We start from the raw sequence: 4,275 nt of genomic DNA on the forward strand, positions 1-4,275 counted from the left end.
TTTGGAGGTCTGGCTGGGGGAGGGAAGGACATTCACATCCGTGCAGTGTTCAGAGAGCAGCAGGAAAGGAGAAGAAATGTCCCTTTCTTCACCCCTGCTCCATGCAAGCAAAGTGCACGCTGCAGCGCTCCCCTCCAGCTCAGCTTAGAGATGGCAGCGCAAGATTTACCTCCCCACAGCTCAAACCCAGGTCCTCCATCAGCCACAAAGCACCAACAGCAGCTCCTCCAGCCAAGGCCAAGCCACCCTTCTGGCATGGTCGGCTCAAACCTCGGTGCCGCTGCCCGCAGCCGATGCTCCGAGTGCTTTCTGCGTTCCGGGAGGTGCAGGGATCCCACGCCCGGCACGGCACAGCCCTGCCCGGGGGCAGCACCGGGCTGAGCCTGCCTCCCCGCGCGTGACCGGGTGTTACTGGAGCAACGTCCCCGTGGGAGGGAAGGAAGGAGGAAGCCAGGCTGTAAAGAAATAAAACCACTGCAGAGCTGACTGCGAGAGGAGAGAGAGGAAGAGACACGCTGGCTGGAAAGGACAGCTTTGCTGAGCCCGGAAGAAAATGGTTTGAGTAATTATCAACGGTAAGGAAACTTCTCGTTTGAGGCAAAAGAGCTTAGAGGGATTTCTGCACGGTAAATACTCTGCATATTTTACAGCCTTGGCTTGTGGGGGCAGAAACATGGTGTTGGAGTGGTTTGAAACACAGCCAGGACGCCAGACACAGTAACTCCCTTTCAGCCCATTAAATCCAGTCCCCTCCATTTCCTCTGTTACTTTTGGCCATAACCTGCCACGGGTCCAGTGCAATCCCCAGCCGATCCGCCTCTGCAAGGATCCCTAGCTCACAAAGAGGTCCCCGGTTCCCCCTGGGGAGGGTTTTTTGCGATAGCTGGTGTTTTGCATTGCTGCAGCGAGCAGACAGGTCTCCCCTTTCCCGCCAGCCTGCCGCTATGTGGCCAGGAAGATGGGGACCCTGTGCAGCCGGGAGCACCAGGAGCCACCACCCTGCCCGGCGCAGGCAGCCCCCCGCAGCCGCTACCAAAGTAAGTCTGCAGCTCGCTGGGGACGGGGACATCCACGCGCCTCAGCCCCGACCACGCTGGGGATGGAGGGGCCAGGGCTTGCCTGGGCTCACAGGCTGGGGGGGGGACACAACCTCCTGTTGCTGCCCACTGTCTCAGGCAAGCTGCCCACAAAGGAGAGGCACTGGGTCCCCATCCCTCCCTGCCTGTGCTCCAGCAACCATAGTCTTCCTCAGAGCCAGGCGTTTTGTCTGAGGAAGAACCGTAACAGGTAGAAGTTGCAAAAGTTTATTTTCTTTCCTGCTTTATCTTCCCTCGCTGGGTTTTGCCTTTAAATGTCATGGCTGCATCCCAGCCCTTGACGGAGAGGATGAGCAAATAGCAGCCTTTGGACGGGAGGACAGACTTACTCTGGGGGTAATCAGAGGGACGAGTGGATGTAACCTGCTGAAGCACCGCTTCCCTAGAGCTACGTCTCCCTGGGGCAATCTTTGTTATTTCAGGCACCCTGCTAAATACCAAAATGCATCACCACACACCCCAGCTGGCAGTGAGAGATTTCTGTCCTTGCTGCCAATCTTCCCCAGCCCCTTCCTGGCCCGTTTAAAACACACAAATCACTATGACTTTGCAGATCACTCATGCGATGCCCCCGAGAGCAGCTGCTCCTCCTTGGCCGCCCCCAATTTGGCACAGCGGGTACGGCAGGGACCTTCCTGGCACCTCGTCCCTGCCCCAGCCACGGGGGCTGCTCCCAGTGAGGATGGCTCACCGGGGAGCTGCTCCTGCATCGCCCGGCCGTGCTGCTCAGGCTTTAAAGCTCGCTGTCAAAATGAAATCATTTTTGAACAGCAGACAGAGAAATCTCAGCATGGGAAAGATCTGATGCACCAATACCAGTTTCACCGGTTTTGCTGAGTCACTCCTGGTTGCTCTTGTGCAAACATGCCCAGAGCTGCGCCCAGGCACGAGCACGTTCCCAGGCAGCTGCCACGGCGGCCAGGTCGTGCCCTGTGGTCTCCTACCTCTGCCAGGAGCTTAGGGCTGTCTCAGGAGGCTTGCGGGGAAGATGTAGGGCTGAGCCGTTCCCTGTCTGCTGCTCCCATGTGATGTGTGCAAGGCAGGGAAAGGGAACTGCATGCCTAGGGGGGTCCTATAAAATCTCCAGAATATCACCTTTCCCCTAAAAAAACAGCTGGATCCTTAATGGGGGAGAGGAGGTGGGGGAAAAAGGATGCCTCCCTTCACTAATGCCTTAATTAAGTGCATATGAAGGAAAAGCAGAGCGTTAATCATTTGGCCTGCAATGGGAGCCAGGACTTTGCAGAGGCCCCGCATGGGAAGAGCAGGGCAGGCACTTGGGTGTGTTAGCACGAGGAATGAAACTCCTCCTTTGAGCAAAGAAGTTAAGCTCCTTCTCTGCAGTTAATTGCTGCGTGTTTATCGCAATCAGGGGAGCTGCCCCAGTTGGCACTAGCAGGCCTGGCCCAGTGCTTTTCTGGCCGGTCGGGCACACCAGCCCTCAGCTGCTGTGGATGCGGGGGGCTGCTCCAGTGCGAAGGGCAGTGGTGGTCTGCACCTCTCTTTAGCTCGGAGCAGCCCACGGCTGGGAGCTCTGCGGCACCCCGGGGAAAACTGGCCCAGGACAAGGCGCGAGGATCGTGCAGCTCAGCAGAGTACGGATCCGGCTGGGAAATATGGATGATCTGGAGACACCAGTGGTATCCAGGTCACAGTTTGGAAACTGCAGAGCTTTATCCGCTCCTTGCAGTAAGGTGGGCTCTGCTGGAGAGCTCTCTGTGTCGTAAACCTGGCCTGACTCCTTTGCACTTGCCTAATGTTGCTTATGGTTCCCATCAGGAGGTTTTCCAAGCACCTTGCCAGTTCACACACCATCCTTGCCCTTCAATAATAATCTTTCCCCTTGGCTAATCCTGAATGTCTCTCTTTTCTCCCATGCTTGTGCATTTGCAGATGTAAAGACAGAGGTATCAGCAGCCCCCCAAACAAGAGCCTCGCTTCCCAGGAGCAATGACCCCATCCAAGACCCGCCCTGCAGGTCCTGAGGGTAAAAGCCCTCGTGGTCCTCTGCTGAAGGCCACGAGCTTTCTTCCCACCAGTTTCCCCAGGGAATCCATTTTCGGGGAATCCTGCAGCCCAAGGATTGGAAAATATCAGCAAATCCCTTCTGTATCTGCTCTCAACATAGAAGCACAATGATAGAAAATGTCCTGATCGGTCTCTTGTTACCAGAATTTTCTAGCTGACAGAAAAAAGATTGCCAATGTGTACCAGATGCTCCTGACACCTTTGGGCCATGGAGCACCGGGGGAAGAGCCATTGTATCCTAGCAGCAAATTGGATTTTTATACTGTGAAACCAAATCATGATCCTAATCATATTGGTATACATTCAGACTATTTCCATGAAGGCAAAATCAGCTCGTGAGATGGAGTAAGGAGTCTTAGAGCTTAGGTTTGTAGAAATCCCATGATGTTTTGTACAACCCCTTTCCCCATGCCCAGTAAGCTGGTGAAGCTGTCCTTACTGGGCAGCCAGCACCCCGGCGTGATGCGCAGCACCCACAGAGCAGAGAGGCTGCAGGGACCGCAGTCGGATCCCCCCTCTAGCAAACCCCACGCCGTCACAGAGAGCAATGACAGCAGAATCGCAAACTCCGCACCTGCGGGGAGGAATCTGCCCGACCCCTTCCTGTGACAGTCCAAGCTGAACCAGAAATAAAGACAGATGAAAAGAGGCTGGTTGGGAGCATGGTGGTTCTTCTCCTGGAAGGGGTTTGCTGTCATTACGGTGTTTGAACAGACTGATGCTTGGGATTGTACGTTGGCAGCACCGGGGCTCGCTGCAGAGGCTTGTGCCTTGCTGCTCGTGTAGGAAGAGATGGGACTTGTCTGACCATTGCTTGTGATGATAGAAACAACAGGGGAGGGAGCAGAGTCATCCCACATCCCTGGGCAGAGCTGGCACTAAGCACCCGGGTCTCCACGGCTCAGCTCTCTTGCTGCCACCCTGAGCGAAGGTTTGGCCTTCGGTGCCGTAGATTTTTCTGGTACAATATCGCGTGAGGGGGAGATGCTTGGTGGCAGGATGGGATGTACATAATTGAGGGATGCACACAAACTAGGGACCTTGATTTTAAAACCCTCCTGCTTTTGTGCAGGGCAGGTGTCCTGTGCAGAGCTTTGTTCAGGTGGGAGAGGCATAAGCCCTGCCCGGGAGGCTGCGGGGCCCTGTGGGA

The 4,275-nt window shown here is 55.6% G+C and overlaps 1 long non-coding RNA gene across 1 annotated transcript; it reads left to right on the top strand.

The window, feature by feature from the left end:
- The first annotated feature begins 229 nt into the window (after positions 1 to 229).
- Positions 230 to 3,774, top strand: LOC142091340 (uncharacterized). The gene is made up of 3 exons (XR_012676756.1): positions 230 to 575; positions 936 to 1,037; positions 2,991 to 3,774. It is a non-coding gene; the product is annotated as an uncharacterized LOC142091340 (long non-coding RNA).
- Positions 3,775 to 4,275: the final 501 nt, after the last annotated feature.

Source organism: Calonectris borealis, chromosome 21 (assembly GCF_964195595.1).
Source record: "Calonectris borealis chromosome 21, bCalBor7.hap1.2, whole genome shotgun sequence".
NCBI classification, from domain to species: domain Eukaryota; kingdom Metazoa; phylum Chordata; class Aves; order Procellariiformes; family Procellariidae; genus Calonectris; species Calonectris borealis.